The 18,453-nt window shown below is 41.8% G+C and overlaps 1 protein-coding gene and 1 long non-coding RNA gene across 4 annotated transcripts in view; one reads left to right on the top strand and one right to left on the bottom strand.

Annotated features, from left to right (window-relative positions):
• Positions 1 to 18,453, top strand: part of LOC101279781 (guanine nucleotide-binding protein G(q) subunit alpha) — a 439,263-nt gene that overhangs the window by 275,359 nt on the left and 145,451 nt on the right. The window lies entirely within an intron of this gene.
• Positions 15,816 to 16,376, bottom strand: LOC125964616 (uncharacterized). The gene is made up of 2 exons (XR_007477803.1): positions 16,213 to 16,376; positions 15,816 to 16,118 (listed from the first exon to the last, which is right to left on the bottom strand). It is a non-coding gene; the product is annotated as an uncharacterized LOC125964616 (long non-coding RNA).

Raw genomic sequence — 18,453 nt, 5'->3', positions numbered from 1 at the left:
GTTTGTGACTTAAAATTGATATTTTGAGGATTTAGTAACACCCGTATCCACGTGGTACAGTTAATATAAAGAAATAGCATGAATGGCATGGCATTCTAGAAAGAACAAGAATGTAGAACTAGACATATCTAGATTGGAATGCTAGCTTTATTCCTTATTGCCTTTTTGGATAACTTCTCGAGGCCACATTTCCCTCAGCTCTGAAGTGGGGAACATGAGGCCTACTAGGAGGGCCATTGTGGGGATGAGGAGAGCCGTGAGGCCCTCATACAGTTCCCAGTGTGTAGAAGATGTGTCCCATGTTATGGCAGTTTAGCACAGTGTACTGTGCTGAGAAGGGGGGGAGGGGGAGGGAGGTGACAGAAAGGGCTGGGAGCCCCTGCGGGGAGACCTGTTGCCCCTCTTGCTGATGCTGAGGCTACGGAATCTAATGGCTCAAATGCAGGGACCTGATTTTCTTCAGTTCTTCTCAAGGTGCCAAATAGACAAGAACCTGTACATTTACTTAAACCCTGTACTACAAGTATCTGTATGACCTCCTGGTTCACCTCTTCATGACCCAGCTGGGGCAGACTGACGTTTCCAGCCTCACAGTTATCTGTAAGGTGGACAGTTTACCCTCAGATAATTAGGAATTGGATGGAACAATAAAACCGTTTAACATTTCGGTGGAGTTTCCCTTTTACTAAATTCAAACGAGTATATTCTATCCACTTCTTAATTTTTCTTCTATGTGAGAGGTTAAGCAAAAACTTTACAAAATATGACAAGAGATTTTCTTTCTTTTCAAAATCCATATTATTAACTAAATAGCTGTATTGTTTCCAAAAGGGGTTGTTCAAGAATCTACTCATAGATTCCTATCTGTGTCCCATAAATGAAGCATTATTCACATAAGAATGGGCAGCATATGTTTAATTTCCACACCAGTAATGCCATAGAATAAAACCCAGGTCATGTTGATATTCAGTAATGCTTTTCAGCTTCAGTTTTTAACAAAGCATTGCTCATGACTATTGTTAAAAATCACTCTGTGCAACACTGAGGGACTTCGTATCATTGAATGGACTGTGATTATGAAATTCATTCTTGTAAGATAGAAAACATCATCTCACTCTGAACACTGTCCATGAAAATGGGCATTGATCTAGAAGAAGCCAGTTTGGACATAGTGGTAACCAGCACTGAACCTATGAATATAAGATGATGTCCTTCTTTCTGTTTATTTGGCATTTGATGATCAGTTGTAGGGGGTATGGGAAGGAAGAGCCTCAAGCCTACTGAACTTATGTGCATGGCCTACGGAATGGTAGAAGGTGTACGTGATGGGTGGAGTGTGCTACAGGGGCTAAGGAGAGAGAGGAGGGGTGGGGACTGACCATTGGTTGGAAGGCCTGACTATAAAAATGAGGTGAGGACAGAGGCCTTAAAAGTGGGTCAGATAACACTGAAGAGAACTCAGTGGACCTGAAATCTCTTTACAAGGCTGGATTTAAGATCCCCTGTTTGCCAAAGAAGGACAAGTGAAATAAGAATCTGATAAGTTTTTAAGTAACAAATTTGGTGCTCTAGACCTGTTGGAAAGCCAAGAAAAGGGGGCTTTCTGGATACAGAACCTTGGCTTCTGAAAAAAGGCAGAGTTTGGTGAAATTAGTAATTAAAGACTTATTTCTCACCTCATTTCATGCCTCAGGCGATGATGACCTGGCTTCAGCGCTCTTGTTCAAAGGGGTTTGTCCACAAGGATCAATTGCTTAGAGTCTAAAATGTGCTTGAAAGGAGGGGAAAAAAACAACTGAGAAATGAGAGGAAGGGAATTTTGGATTATGCTCTAACCAGATCACCCTGGAAGAGTGAACAGCACTGCACATGTTGATATGTTCTGTATGCCTGGAGTAGAGGCCTCTGTTCGAAGAACTAGTGTGCTTTTCAGAGTTCTGACCTCACACATCCAGCAGGGCCAGCAAAGTTAGAAAGAGAACAACCCTTTCTTCCTATACTTGAGGGCAGCTAGCGCGCCTCACAGAAGTGGCAAAGGCAGGGCCCCAAAGCTGGAGCACTTACGAAGGTACAAGGCAGCATTCACATAGAAAGAACAATGGCAGTGTGTACCGAGCTTTGCAAAATGAACTTGGACACTAAATTTTCTCCGAATATATGTACCGGGGCAAGATGAGTAAATTGCTTGATCTTTAGTATTTAAAATTAAAATAACCGTTTTCCTATCTCCTACCCGCTGCCCCAAACACAACACAACAAAACAAAAAAACCAACCTATTTTGGGCAAGGGAAAGAATCCAACAACAATATGCAGAAACTATTTAAACTTTCAGAGGAAAGATAAGAATGCTGTTAGAAAAGAGCTGCTAGAGATAGAAAGAGAGTATGTGTAATGGGTTGGTCAATGAGGTTAGGCAAGATAAGAATAATTTAGTTGAGAATATGTATGAGGATTTAAAAAATGGCAAAATGGATGCTGCAAAAAAACCAAAGTAAAGAAAATCAAAGCTGCTTATTTTTGCTGAAGTGCATTTTATCTTCGAATGGTGTGTTAATGAATTAGAAAGTTAAAGAAGCTCTGGAATAAGGACACATTTTTAAAAAACAGATTATGGAAATTAAAGCGTTCTCTTTTCATTCCATGACTTTGAATGAGATACTCTTACTTGACCCGTCTCTGAGCACGTGATTCTAGCGCAGAGATGCTGGCTCTTTTGAACATTGAGTGTGAGCATCGTGATCACCTCTCCTCCATGCATTTGTGTTAGACGTTTTCTTACTAGTGTAAAGGCTGTTTTATGACATGTTGCTAATTCTCTTATTTGTCTGCCACCTCTATTTTTAGGATGAAATAAGAGCATTTAGGAAATGACTGCTATTGAAACTTTCCTAGGCACAGCTTAAGTAATGCTGGATGGCTTGGGTAAATGTATGAAGTCTTTACAGTCAAATCAAATATTTTTAGGGGTCTCACAGAGGGACAGTGGAGGATTCTAGGAGTCTGGTGTTCTGCCTGCACAAATAACCAATGCAAAGTATGTGCAAATAGGGTATTATACGGGGAACAGAGTAAAGATACATTATTTCCATGCAAATGTGGTGTTTGGAGAGAAAAAATATTTTGAATAAAAATTTTAGTAAAATGCTAAGGAATAAAGTATAAAGCATGTCAAGCAAACAAATCAGTGCCCGTCTGGAGGATTAGCTTTTATGTGTTTCGTAAGTTAGGCAGATAAAAGGAACGACTAAATGGTAGTTTTGCTTTAGTTCAGTATGTATGATTTGGCGCGTTAACAGAATTTCTGCATGTAAAATTAATACAAATGGACAGAAATGTTATCTCATAACTGGAAAATTTTTCTAAAGATCAAGACAAAAGCTCCAAATCAGAATGAGATGGCAATATATTAAAATTTCTAGGCTGTGGTAACTTAAGATTCTGGGGAAACATAACAAAAGAATAGATAGAGAGATAGTAGTGCATTGGATAAGAATAAACAATGATGTATTTTGACAAAGAGAAGCAAACTAATTGAATACAGCAAGCAGAACTCATTAGAGACTAAGATAATAAAGGGAAGAGAAAAAAAGCAAGAAACGATTCTGCCTAGTGTCAAGGGTCTAGCTTAGACAGCAAATTGGAAATGAACTTGCAGCACGACATGGGATGTGGAGAGATCAACATTGTGTCAGTAAGCATTGGGGTAATGATCCTTCTTTGAAAGTATTCTGAAAATGCCTGGAATGCCATATTTACAGACAAAGGCCAGATGCTAGAAACAGGTCAGAAATGAATAAACAGCCTTATCGAATATTAGATACGATTAAATAAATCTTTGAAATATTCAATTCAGATTGTATATTTTGACTAATAGTGGAAGAAATAAAAAATTGTTCTGAGGGGTTTAGTTTAAGAGAAGATACATGGTATTTGAAGGGAAACTGGGCATAAAGGATGGAGAGTGACAAAGGGGAGTTCAGCCTTTATGGGCAGAATATAAAATTTTTTTCTGATTTGATTCTTTGTGCTGAAAATGGAATCTCTTCTATGACCCCTCCCATTCTCTACTCTCTGAGGGGCAAACGGCTTTAGTGCTCCAGTGCATCAAACACTCAAGGGGCTTCGCTGGGCTAATTGTTAGTGAGTAATCTGGAGGCTCCCACTCTGCTCTTCCGATTTATAGGAACGATTATTTTCCTTATCTTTCTCATAAACCCACACCAAAGACTTTTTTCCAAAAGCTGACATTCTTCTCAGCCAGAGTCCCATGTGCAGAATAAACAGACTGTGTCAAGTTTTTTAGATTCAGTTACGCTCCCCGCCCCCCCAACCAAGGCAAGCAGAACGCCAACCACACGATAACCCCAAATAGGTATTTTAAGAGTCATCTTATACTGAGGCATTAGAGGACTGGAGACAATGAACAGACATTTAAACTGTTTTCACTCTTGCAACTAACCACTTGCCTGCTTCCTGCCTCACCCCACCACGCCCAGTAAAGTTGTTTGGCTGAGCTGTTGTCACACTTTCTTAGTTAGATATTTTCTCTGGGAACACTAGTTTTGAAGGATAAGGGTTCCAGAAGTCACCCAAGAATTAGTATTTTGAAATATGTATAGTTATAGGAGGAATTATTGCTAGTGATCTAGAATGAGATTCTCAAACTTTTTAGACTCAGTACTTCTTTACATGCTTAAAAATTATTGTGGACTCCAGTATGGGCTTTTGTTTATATGGGCTAGGTCTACCAATATTTACCCTATTAGAAATTAAAATTGAGACACTGTCAAAACACAAGAAGCATATACAAGCACGCATTCCATTAGTTGTCAGAGCAATGGCATCGTCACATGTTTTGTAGCCTCTGGAAACTCCACTGCACAGTCATGAGAAAATGTGAGCAATAAAGGCATAACGTGTCTTAGTGTTACAGTGAAAGCAATTAGCTCCCCGCCCCGCCAGACCTTCTTCAGGGGTCTCAACAACTCCAGGGGTGCCCAGATCACACTGTGAGAACTACTGATCTAGAGTAATTGCTAAGAAATAGAATTAGTACATGAGCTGATAATTAGCTCATAAAACATCTTTAGTAAATGCATTATTTGAAAGGGTATGGATGAAATGATACTAGTTGTGACATGAAATTCCGTGAAAGTACAACAAAAGCTCTAGAGAATAACATTGTGTATGCATATTACTTACATGATTATATATGCTAGTTACTAACATTTAATAACATATGTAGCATTCATATATTGAGAATCTATGTATTTAACATTAAGAATAATAATATGAACATTCTACTTCATCTGGTAGGGTTACATATATTCAGAGATTCTCTAAATCTCCAGCTAGAACAGACTAATGGTGCACCCCCAGCAGATGTCCCCAGTGTAGCTGGCATTCCTTACCTGTGTGCGTTAGCACCAAACTACATATAAAGCGGCAAAACTAGTTTTTGCCAGATGGAAGTTTAGGGAGCGAGGCAAGCAAATAGGAAACAATCTGGTGATTTTTTGAAGCCTAATAATCAGTCTTTGGCTGAGCCCTAAGAACTGTTTATTTTCTTTGATAAAGGCAGAAAAGGTATTAAATCCTTTTTGGTTTAAAATTATAAACTGAAAGAATAGGTCAATTTGTTTTAAGATCTTTGCTTTGAAATGTAGGATATGTGTCTTCAGTTTTTAGTAACGTTCAGTGTATCTGCCGGTGTTCAGGAACTGTACGTCATTTATTTGTTATATCGTCAGTCAAAGCAAGCGTGAAGCTCTTTCCCAAACGTGGGAGACCCCAGTTAGCTTTTCTAGGCAGCTGCTTCTCTGTTTATTTTTTTTGGATCACTGAAGTGGTAGCTGTGATAAGCTTTACCATAGCTTTCGTGGGGCAGATACAAGTAACTTGTCCACAGCACTTTCTTTCTTTGAATGCGCAGCCACAGATAATATTCTGGTCTTCATAAAGTTTATCCTACATCACTTATTCTTTCATTTGTTTTGTAAACACCCTATTATCAGGTAATATAAATTTGAATGTCCCACCAACCGAAATCTTTCCTGCTAACCAGACCCCTTTTGTTTTGAGCCAGTGGAATCCATTTTTAAAAAGAATTCAAAATTCATTCCAGGATTCTGTGGGGCATTCTTTCTGCACTGTAGCAACTCATAATGCTCCCACTTTCTAGGAGAAATGGTTGGACTATTAGAAATTAGTTACTTAGATGCTTCTTTTTTTCCTGAAGAGCATAGTCACTGCTAAAAATTCAATTTAATTAAGTTGTGTAAATACATTTTCTGACAGGTTTCTCCAGTTTTATTTAATTTTGCAAAATTAAAAAATGGCACTGCCTTTCTTTTTAAATGCTGAGGACAGGTTTCTCCAGTTTTATTTAATTTTGCAAAATTAAAAAATGGCACTGCCTTTCTTTTTAAATGCTGAGGACAGTATGTGAGAGCATTTTGGTAGGTCCCTAAATCATATTAAAAGTTTAAACCTTATGGGGAAGATCCTTATGCTCTTTTAATATCAGCATTTATTGACTTTGAATCTAGTTTCAACAAAAGACATATTGTCAAGATGATGATACCACTTTTCTTGTGCTTAGAGGTAAAGCTCTTTTTCTCTGTGCTGTGCTTTACACTCAGTACTTGTGGCCAGCAAATGTGAGGGGTTCACTCCCACACCAAGTAATTCTATACCAGCTGATGCCCTACAATTCAATTCAATTCAATTCTGACACTTGTCTACCTGTAGTTAGTGTCAGACCCCACAGGCTAAGGGTTCAGTCCCACAAGACCTGCCCCCTTACCCCACTTCTGATGCTGATCACAAATCCAGGTTGTTCCATGGGCTTCTGACCAGCTGGCTATAAATGAGAGGTTTCCCCCGATCCTCTCCTCAGGTTTGGCAATTTGCTAGAGTGGCTCAGAGCACTCAGAAAACAATTTACTTACTAGATTACTGGTTTATTATAAAGGGCTATAACCCAGGAACAGCCAGAAAGAAGAGTTGCATAGTGCAAGGTATGTGGAAGGGCGCAGTACTACCATCCCCTCTCCGTGGGAGGTGCGCCACCCTCCCAGCATGTCCAACCTGGGAAGCTTTTCACACCTTGTACTTTAGGGATTTTTATGGAGGCTTCATGGTATAGGCATGGTTGATTAAATCATTGGCCCTTGGTGATTGATTCAATTGAAGGGCTACCTAATCATGTGGTTGGCTTCCCTGGAGGAACCAGCCCCCATCCTGTGGTTATTTAGGGGCTTTCCAAAAATCACGCATTAACATAAACTCTCTTGTGTTTGGAAAAGGCTTGCTATAGATAACAAAAGGCTCTCCTTTCACCTTTATGACTCTTGTCACTTAGGAAATTCCAGAAGTTTTAGGAGCTCTGTACCAGGAATAGGGATGAAGACTAAATATGTATTTCTTATTATAAATCACATCACAGTCCTCACCCTTTTCTTTTTCTCTCTCATCGTAGAAGTGCTCTCTTTTCAGGCTCATTAAAAAAAAAAAAAAAAAAATCAGTTTTAGGGACATGTAAGTTGTCCAAAATCATGAATGATTTTAGTGAGTGTGAAAAGGGACTCTTCTACCTCTGGTGAGACAGTAACCTTAGATACGGGGACTGGTAATTTCAAAACCATAAAGGCAAAGGATAGTTTTTGTGGGCTGTAAATCTAGCACAGCTCCTGGGAAATTTTTAAAAAACCTAATTTCTACTTTTTGTGCTTTTTCTCTCTTCCCAGACTCAGTAACTAAAATACACCTAACCCTCAGGAAAGTTGTACGGGTCGGGGATGGACACTTGTGGTGTTTTCTTTTCCTTCCCCTTAACAAGTACAAAGAAACGAGTTTATTAAAACCTACCGAGCTTTTACTTTTCAGCAAAGCGCTCTTAGAATTCCGGTCTGTTCTTGGGCTCTCGTTTTCACCTTCCTCTTCATTTTGCTTTGTATCTGGCTTATTTGGCATTCTCGGCTCTCTGAGCATGCTGACTTCCTGAAAATGAGCAGAACTTACACTTCTTTGTACTTACATGTCTGAGGTTTGCAAAAACCCCAAGACCTTGAGCACGTCTCTTCATTTCCCTGAACTCCAATTTTCTTAGTAGTAAAATGAAGATGTGGGACTAAAATATCTCTAAAGTTCATCCCAACTCTGCTATTATAGCAACAGTAATAATCCTTAACTTTGGATAGCTTGTTATGGGCCAGGAATCTACGTTGTCTTATTTAATGTCTTTAGAAACAGCAGTTAGGCACCACTATTTTCTCTATTTTACAGATGAGGCTTTGAGAAGTTGGTGGATGTTCCCAAGATCGCAGAGTTAATGAGTAGTAGAGCTGGGGTTTCAAGCCATGGTCTTCTCCACATAGCTTTTCTCCACTATGCCTGCTGCTTCCTAAAACAGGGAAAGTCAAGCGGCCGCCATTTTTGAGGGCTTGCTTTGTGCCAGGCAAACTGCTAGGCACTTTGAGCAGAGTCCTATGATGTAAATATTATTATCTCAGTTTTGTAGACAAGGAAATTGAGGCTCAGAGATAATAAACTTGTTCAAGAAACAACCACTGGTAAATAGTAAGGAAGAATTTGAATCAAAATCTCTTATAGGGCTTCCCTGGTGGCGCAGTGGTTGAGAGTCCGCCTGCCGATGCAGAGGACACGGGTTCGTGCCCAGGTCCGGGAAGATCCCACATGCCACGGAGCGGCTGGGCCCGTGAGCCATGGCCGCTGAGCCTGCGCGTCCGGAGCCTGTGCTCCGCCACGGGAGAGGCCACAACAGTGAGAGGCCCGCGTACCGCAAAAATTAAAAAAAAAAAATCTCTTGTAAAGCTTTCACTCTTATATGCCCCTAAGGGCTCCCACCTTATGAAAGCTTGGTTGAGGAAAGAGGAGAAGGAACGGGGGGAATATACTCCTCTCATCAGCTTTTGTGATTCTGGACTGCAGCTGCCCCTAAAACATCTGTGCTTCTGGATCCAAGGTTGCATGCAAGAAGGCATGGATGGACAAGAATGGAGCTTTGACCTGGTGTTAGGAACTGGAAGTCAATGACCATATGTATCTCTGGACAGAATAAGGACCAAGGGCTTGAGTCTCTTTCTTGCCAGGACCACTTTACAGCATATGGGTTAGCTAGATGGACCCAGCGTTTTAAAAAAAAACTGCACCGGAGCAGTGGGTCTCAAATTATGGTTCCAGGACCAGAACCATCACCACCACTTGGGAACTTGTTAGAAATGCAGATTCTCAGGCCCTGGCCCAGACCCACTGAATCAGGAACATGGGAAGAGTGGGACCCAGGAATCTGTTTAAACAAGCCCTTCCGGTGATTCTGATACAGACTCAGGTTTGAGAGCCACTGCACCCAGCGGGCACTTTCTTCTGTCAGTGGTGTGGCCAAATCTTCAAGACTGAGGTTTTTGAAAATGGTGCTTTTATCTTTTCACTGTTGAACACACAGCGTTTCATCTTTGCAAATAAACAAATGCCCTGATGGTAAAACACCTGCTACTTCTCCAAAATAAGGTCCCCTTCAGAGTGGTATTAAAGTGCACATCCTTCAGAGACCTGATTCAAGAGTAAGAAGTCTTGACAGATGGGTTTATTGAATTTCTCCCATTTTACAAACTTTCTTCCTTCATGGAAACAGCTGCGTTGACTTTGGCTCTCTGAACAGTTTAGGAAAGAGAAATGAACGGCAGTCTTTTGCCCTTAAAGAAAACAGAAGCAAGGAGAGGGTGTAAATGGTAGCCAGTGTTATGAGATAGTGAAGGCTTCTGGCTTTCTTTTGGAAGAATCTTCACAGTCATTGTCATTGAAGGACTAAACTGTGACACAAAATCCCAAAGGAGAGAAGACTTCTTCCTCCTCAAAATCTCCCTCTCTGAACCCTCACCCTTGCTAAGTAAGCATTGCTGATTTCTGGCAAGTTTCTTAACTCACAGTGTCCTTGGGGCAGTGGCCCTTCCCTAGTAAAAGGAGGCATTTACAGTTCAGGGACTGCTGAGTGAAATGTAGGGTATATTAGCAGGAGACCAGTGTGCCCACCAGACCTTACAACTCAACTGCCACAGCCTGCCCTCTTTGGGAAGGGATGAGCTTTCCTAAGGGCACTGAACGAAGGCAGGATGTATAGGCTGGCGTTTTGGCCTCAGTTTGAGGGGGTGGGGTGGGACAGACAGCGTATTCTCCAGGCATCTCGCGTCTCTAGTCTTTGCCACCGGGAGGCACTGAGATTCCTAACTCCTTATTCACCATCATGGAAAGTTTTGCTTTTGTTGCAGCTTGCTTTATTCATTGTTTTCTTTTATGATTTAAATTTTTCTCCCATTTCAAATAACCCCACCCCGCTTTGGTTTCATAACCGTTTGCCTTTTCTCTTGCTCCGAAATATAGTAGAATGGAGACACTGGGCAAAATGGCCAACGTGCTGAATAAAGCCAGCTGGTGCGGAGCGTCCTGAAGGCGGCTGGCTTTCCAGGCAGGTTGGAGGAGAAAAAGGCTTCACATCCCCATAGGAACTTGCCAGGAGCAAGTGCTAGAAGAATCACCTACACAACTTCGTGAAGGGAATGTTTTGTTTTGTTTTGTTTTGTTTTTCTCCCCTTGTTTAAACCCTGCAAGTATTTCTGAAGCTGCAGAAATGCTAGTAGCTTTGAGCACGATGTGGGGCTGGCTGATGCTTCTGGCAGTTTTGCACGATTTTCTTCTCACTCAGGGCAGCCACTCATTCAGGGATTGTTTCTGTCTTCAGGGAAGTCTCCCTCCATGTCTGTTTTGCAAGCATTTTGGTTGAGTCAGAGACATCCTTTGTCTTCAGATGAAGCCATTTTTCCTGAAACACCAAAATCTTGAGAATTGGGGAGGCTATGACAGTGTTAAACAAACTTGGTAGTTTCTACTTCACGAACTGTTATTTTGGTGAGGGGTCAGCAGGGCACAGGAATTGGGCAGCTTGGGATTGGGGCGAGTCGACAAAGCACATGGGGGTATGACAGCATGGAAGGGGGTGAATTTTCCTCAGAAACTAAAGACTGTTCATACCGTGGTTCACGAGTGATCCAGAAACGTAGTGCAGAAGCAAGTATATTGAAATCCAAGTGCTGAAAAGAACCAGCCCCTTTTTCCTATGAGAAGGAACCACTGTTCCTCAGCCTGCCTAGAAAAGCACCCTTCCCTGCTCTTTGTTTCTTCTCTGTGAACTAGGCAACGAGCGTTCAGGTGAGTGAGGTATCTGGGTGTTTTAGATGCTACTGAGACAGTTCTGAGACTCCATAGGTAGCGTGATGTCACTTCCCCAGGCACTGGCGGAGGTGAGGCTAGTGTATTAGGCGGAGGCTGAAGCACACTGTGGAGTGTCAGGGTAAAGAGTGTGTTGTTTATACTGGGAGGTGGGTAGATGGGGGTATTCATTTGATTTCAGTTAACTGGTAGAATTCAGATGGGGAAAACATGTTCCCTTATATTTCCAGCTCCTGTGTTTTCCCAGTCACCTCAACATCTTAATTGATTTTACTAATCACTTTGGTTCTCTTATAAGAGAGTTTCTTGAGTTAATAAGCTGTGAACTGAAATGTTTGCATTCTGATTTCAAGAGTTTGCTTTTTCCTTGGAAGGGTGCTAACTCTGTTAAGCATGCCTTTGATATATGTGTATGATAAGAACAATAGACTTAGTGGAGTGGAAATCATTAAGTTAAATGCTCAACTAGTTTCACTCTGAATCAGTATCATGTTCTTATGTATCTCATCTGCACATGGGCACTTTAAAAATAGTTTTTCTCTGTTACAAAAATAATTAGAAAATACAGATAAGTTTAAAAAGTAGAAAAACTTCCATCAAGTGTCACTTCCCAATAGACTTATCATAAATACTTGTGGAATATATCTTTCTAGCCTTTTTTCTTATGCTTTTCCTCTTTCTCTCTCTTACCAAAAATTGGCTCTCAGCCCATCATTTTCTTGAACCTCATTGTGAATGCCTTTCCATGTCATTTGACCATCTTTTCTAGCCCTGTATTAGTGACTGTGCAGGTTCCCATTGTATGGCTTATAAATAGCTTGCATAATCAGCTCAGATTGTTGGGTGTGTAGACCGTTTCTGGTTGTTCACTAATGTAAGCAGTGCCACAGTGAAATTCTTGAAACCCTTTTACACTTGCTTGATTGCAAGTTCTAGATAAATTCCTGGAAGTGTTATTTGCTAGGTCCCAAGCTTTTGCCACATCACCCTCCAGGATGGCTTATTTTTCTGGGATTCTGGGTTCAATTTCGAGCAACTAAATACAAGATCTGGAAGAGGATTTTTCCTCTCCCATATTCCGTATTACTCCTCTATTCTGTGTATCATTGGGGGAAAGGGAAAAGAGCTTCCAATGGACTCCTGTGGTAGCAGGGTCCGTTTTTCACAAAACCGTGTGAAGACATGGCACTACATTCATAACATCATTTAAAATCATTCTCGGTAGTTGATCGAGTCAGCAGCACTTAGAGTAGGAATACTCTATACACCCTTGATTGGTGTCCATAAAACTCCATGAAAGACAATGATCGGGCAGAAAACAGGTTGTGACTGACAAGGTCAGCCACCTATTTCCATCTGTTAAAAAATAATTAGCCAAAAGGTCACCATTCATTTATTCACCAAAGAGATTTTTGAGCCCCTTCTACATGCCTTGCAGTATTCTGGGTGCTTGGAGCAAACCAGTGAGCAGCTCCTGTACCTGTGCAGCTGACATGGAAGCCTACGACGGGGGAGGTGGTATGCAATAATTTATATAGTGCGTTAGAAGATGATCAATGTCACAAGAACAAAATAGATAGCAGTACAAGAGGGATGGGACAAGGTTGTACATAATGAAGGAGGATGTTGGCCTCAGTGAGACGCTGACGTTTGGGCCAAGAAATTTGCAGGATGGGCGGGATGGAGCATGCCGTGGTCCAGGACAGCAAGGAGTTGAAGAGTTGTTGCACACCCAGGCACACCAACCCAGAACGTATCCAGCCCCAGTTGCTGCCTTGTTTATGGTCATCTGGAGCACCGTCTTCGCTGCCAGGCCTGTCATGCTGGGGCAGACCCTGGGAAGCATATCCTTTTTATGTAATGAAAAGTGCAAAACACACTCAATGTATACCTGGGTCAGCTGGGGTAGACGAACGGAAAAGGAATTGGTCTCAGAAGGAACCAAAAACTCTCTACAATGAATAAGAATTCTTTTTCACAGCGAGCTAAATACAATTTAGGATGCCATGAAATTCATGAAGTAGGCTGTCTAAAATGAAAATACGGTCTAGTGAAATATCTAGGCTTATTGGTAATATCTAAACTACATGAGAAAAGGTATAAATAATCCCGTTTGGAGTTCAGTGGAAGTATATGAGTGATTATGAATCCCTAAATCCTAAAGGATCAGCCAGGACATGTTTCTCTGCTTGCTCCCATTTTACAGTGGGGGAAACCGAGGCACAGGCAGTTGCAGGACTTGTTCCCAAGCTGGCATGAACTCGCCGCTGAGTTGCTGTGAGCCTGATTCACAGAGCTGCACTCCCTCCCACAGTGGGTCTCTCCCAGGGCCAGTGTGTTTCCGTCAAGCTTCCTTGTTCATTAGAAGGACTGATTTGATAAATACATTTCTAAATAACGTCAATTATGAGATAATTTCCTCTCACCTTTCCTTGAGCTGATAATCAGTTTCTACTCGTTAATGTGCTGTGTGGCACACTTGGACACTAAACGAATTACTGAACTCTGTATTTTCCTTGAAGGAAAATGTACTGCGTACATCATGAAAGCTAGATGAAGCTAGATGAAGCTGGTGAAATTCATCTAACCGGGAATTTTCAAGCCCAGCCACACAGCAGAACCCAAGGGGTAGAATTAAGTTCAACCTCAGTGAACTGACTGAATGAGATTTTTCTGACCTGGTCTGATGTGTTTGTAGACACAACCCAAATCTTTCTATTGAATTTCACTCTATAAAACCTGCCCCTCAAGTGGTTACTTTGCAAGAATATGTTTTTTAATCAGTAAAACCATTATGTATAATATTTATTAGATATTGAGTGGTTGGTTGTCAAGAAAATCATCACAGCTAGAATTTGCCCTTGTAATAAGTCTGGACAGCTATTACTCAAAGGCATATGTTCAACAAGAGCAGTCAGTCTCTAGGAAGAATAATTTAAGAATGACTTGCCACAGAAAAAAGAAAAATAGGCATTTGAGAATTACAGTTAAAGCTTCAGTCTGTTCCTATATCTTTTCCAGATTTTTCACATGCTTTGTCATTACTTTTCAGACTCATCATTTTGTTCATCTTAAAGTGTTACTCAAAATCCCTTATAAACTTTAAAATTTCTATCTCAAAATATTTAGCTTGGGCTTCCCTGGTGGCGCAGTGGTTGAGAGTCTCCGCCTGCCGATGCAGGGGACGCGGGTTCGTGCCCCGGTCTGGGAAGATCCCACATGCCACGGAGCGGCTGGGCCCGTGAGCCATGGCCGCTGAGCCTGCGCATCCGGAGTCTGTGCTCCGCAACGGGAGAGGCCGTAACAGTGAGAGGCCCGCGTACCGCAAAAAAAAAAAACAAAAAAAAATTAGCTTAATAACACCGTGATAGACTTTAATTTTTACACCCCACTCTACCCTCCCCCCCCCCCGCTTTTTTTCCTCTAGGAAGGTGTTTATCATGTTTTCTTTTTTTTTTAAACATCTTTATTGGAGTATAATTGTTTTACAATGGTGTGTTAGTTTCTGCTGTATAACAAAGTGAGTCAGATATACGTATACATATATCCCCATATCCCCTCCCTCTTGCGTCTCCCTCCCACCCTCCCTATCCCACCCCTCTAGGTGGTCACAGAGCACCGAGCTGATCTCCCTGTGCTATGCGGCTGCTTCCCACTAGCTGTCTCTTTTACATTTGATAGTGTGTATATGTCCACGCCACTCTCTCACTTTGTCCCAGCTTACCCTTCCCCCTCCCCGTGTCCTCAAGTCCATTCTCTACATCTGCATCTGCCCCTAGGTTCATCAGAACCTTTTTTTTTTTAGATTCCATATATACGTGTTAGCATACAGTATGTGTTTTCTCTTTCTGACTTACTTCACTCTGTGTGACAGACTCTGTGTCCATCCACCTCACTACCAATAACTCAATTTCATTTCTTTTTATGGCTGAGTAATATCCCATTGTATATATGTGCCACATCTTCTTTATCCATTCATCTGTCAGTGGACACTTAGGGTGCTTCCATGTCCTGGCTATTATAAATAGAGCTGCAGTGAACGTTGTGATACATGACTCTTTTTGAATTATATCATGTTTTCTTTAAATCAGATGATTAGCGATTGAAAAGTGGCCCTGGGAAACGCAAGAAAGCCAACATATTTGGTGCATTTTATGGCCGAGGAAGTGTGTTTGTGTCTTATATGCAACACCTTTAAATGCCCCATACACATGTAGGAGATGTTATGAGCCCCGTTTTAGAGACAAAGAACCCAGCCCATGAAAATTAAGTTGCCTGAGTCACATAGCCTGTAAGACACAAGGGTGGCATCTAGACCTCAGCCATTCTGAATTTAAAGCACATAGTTTTCCAATCTTCTCTTTCTGCCATTACCCTGGCCATTATTTCTAGACTGAATATAAAAATTTTGAGTTGGATTGTAGTATTTTTGTACTTGGAATGGTTTCTTAAAAAAAATTTTTTTTTCCTTTACTGCTTTGCATGATTCCTACCAGAGAGTCAGAACTTTATCCATCTAATACTCCTGGGTACTGGCAGTCAAGGTAGAGCTAAACAAAAGCAGTCATTCATTCAACAAATATTTATTGATCATTACACCAAGTTCTAAAAACTGTGCTAGGTGCTGGGGTTCAAAGGGAGAATGAGACTCCCTGCTTCTGTCCTCATGGAGCACTGGGGCTCGTGGGAAAGAGGGGCATGGTCATTCAAAGTGTGGTGACCAGGTCAAATGTGGAAGCAATTGGTGTGTGGGAGAGAGATAAAAAGTAAGCTTTAGGGACTTCCCTGGTGGTCCAGTGGTTAAGACTCCGTGCTTCCACAGCAGGGAGCGCGGGTTCCATTCCTGGTCCGGGAACTAAGATCCCACATGCTGCGTTGTACGGCCAAAAAAAAAAAAAAAAAAAAGTAAGTTTTAGTTAGTAGAATGGACTGAAAACGCATTGGAGGGGCGGGGACACACTTACCAGAGCTAATCGAACTTGAACCTCAGGGCTTCCCTGGTGGCGCAGTGGTTGAGAGTCCGCCTGCCGATGCAGGGGACACGGGTTCGTGTCCCGGTCCGGGAAGATCCCACATGCTGCAGAGCAGCTAGGCCCGTGAGCCATGGCCGCTGGGCCTGCGTGTCTGAAGCCTGTGCTCTGCGGCTGGAGAGGCCACAGCAGTGATAGGATGACAAAGAAAAGTGGTCGTGGCAGAGGGGGCAGTGTTGTTTGCAGGGCAGTTTAAGCCCATTTTCGCCTGCCCTGACTCAATGACGATGTGTTATTCCTGTTGGATAGAAAATTAGATCATACTAGTAGAAAATGGGGTCATAATAGTTTCATGTGAAAATTTTTAATCAAAGCAGGATACTTTAATTGTATCACGCCTTTCCTCAAATAACAAGCTTAACCTGAGGAGGAAGCACATTTGCCACCCACTTGTGTTTCTTCCCACCTGGCAGAGTCCCCAGTTTGAAAAATGATACAGCAGTCTCTCAAGAAATGTACAGAATCTGTGCTTGAAAATATATTAATTTGTTAGCTATCAGTTCGGCTTCCCTTAAACTTGAGCAGATTTCAAGTGTCCCTTGAAAACATCTGATGGGTTGTGGGTCTCATGCTTGCAACGAATGTCGAGGGAACTCTGTTACTGAGGCCATTGCAGTTGGTATTCAGATCGCGTGAAAAATCTATAATAATAATAACCTTCATAATGACAGTCTCTGTGAAATGGAATAGGGAATATAAACAAATTATACGAGAGTACAGAATATTTGAAGAGCTACCACAATACGCTTTGGAGAGGGTTGGTGTGCAAGACAAGCAGTAGAGGCATTATTAGAGAAAAATGTTACAGGGTAATTACAGCTACACATTCATTCATAGGACTTTCTCATCATTCTTGGGATGTCAGTATTAAAAATGGTTCATCTCAAGTGTTTCCAAGTGTGGATTTTTTGGCAGGTTTATTGAAAATAAATTTAGTTGAAAGGATTTATTACATTTAATTTATAATATAATAGACATGAAAATGTATTTGAACTGATTTTTCCCCAGTTACTCTGTGTGGAGAATTTTGGCCCTTTAAGGCTACACTGTGTGGTGAAGAGGTAAGGAAAGTCAAGCGGAGGGCAGTGCTGTGGCAGAGTTCATGCTCCTGCAGCTCTGCACAGTTTTTATTTGCTTTCACAGAGACCAGAGTGGAAGCCAGCTCACTGATTTATTACCGGATGACCTGGGGCAAGTCCCACTTTTTTCTTCTGTAAAATAGGGATACTAATAACAGTTACCTAATAGGGTTATTGGGAGGCTCCAAAGAGATAAGGATCAAATGAGCATTAATGTCCAGTGCTTAGCATAATGCCTGGCACCGAGTAAGCCAATCCCTTCATAAACATGAGCTAAAAACAATGGGTTTAGGGCAGTCCTGTCCAGGAGCTGTGTTTGCTTTTCCTCCTTTTAGAGGTAAAGCAGCAGCAGCAGCAACTATAATAGATCCTTGTACTGAGCAGGGTGCTAAGTGCTAGTACGTTGTTTTATTTGCTTTCTACAATCGCTGTGAAAAGGAGGTTGTGGCCCTTCTGTGGGATAGGGTGATGAAGTAACTCGCCTAACTCACCTAGATAGTCCTGTGGTTGGTGCTCAGAGTGTCACCCAGGCCTGTCTGAAAGCCCTCTTCCTCCGTCAGTAGGTCACATCGCTGTCCCTTTGGGCATGTGCTCTGCCCCGTCCTGGGATTTGCCTCTCCTTCAGGGAGGAGACCAGACTCGGCCATCTGTGCCCGTGCTCGCACACCACTGCCCTCCCGGATTCTGTGCCCGTTCTCTTTGACAATATTTTTAAAAAGTCAGTAATTATACTTTGTATAGGGAGGGGTATACAGAATGTGATATTTGTTTTTCAATTTTAGCTGTGGTATAAACTGTCTTTTAAAAATATGACTAAATAATCCTGGTGGTATGCAGATATGGCAGAAAATTGTATGGTGGAATATGAGGGTGACTGGATTTGGGGAAACTCTGCCTATCATACACCTCACTGTGTGTAGGTCTCTCTCTTCACTGTCTCCCCCTTTTCAGCCAAACTCCCCACCCCCCCTGAAAAAATAAATGGTGAATTAAGTCAGTGTGACTGCGGTGTGGACAGAGGGTGGGGAGACTGGGGTTAAGGTTCTTAGTTTATTTGGCTTCCCTGAACGCTGCTCTGGAGCATGGCCTTCACGTT

This window comes from Orcinus orca, chromosome 6 (assembly GCF_937001465.1).
Source record: "Orcinus orca chromosome 6, mOrcOrc1.1, whole genome shotgun sequence".
Classification (NCBI taxonomy): domain Eukaryota; kingdom Metazoa; phylum Chordata; class Mammalia; order Artiodactyla; family Delphinidae; genus Orcinus; species Orcinus orca.
The sequence above is the reverse complement of the archived record's forward strand: the minus strand, read 5'-3'. Positions and strand labels throughout refer to the sequence as shown.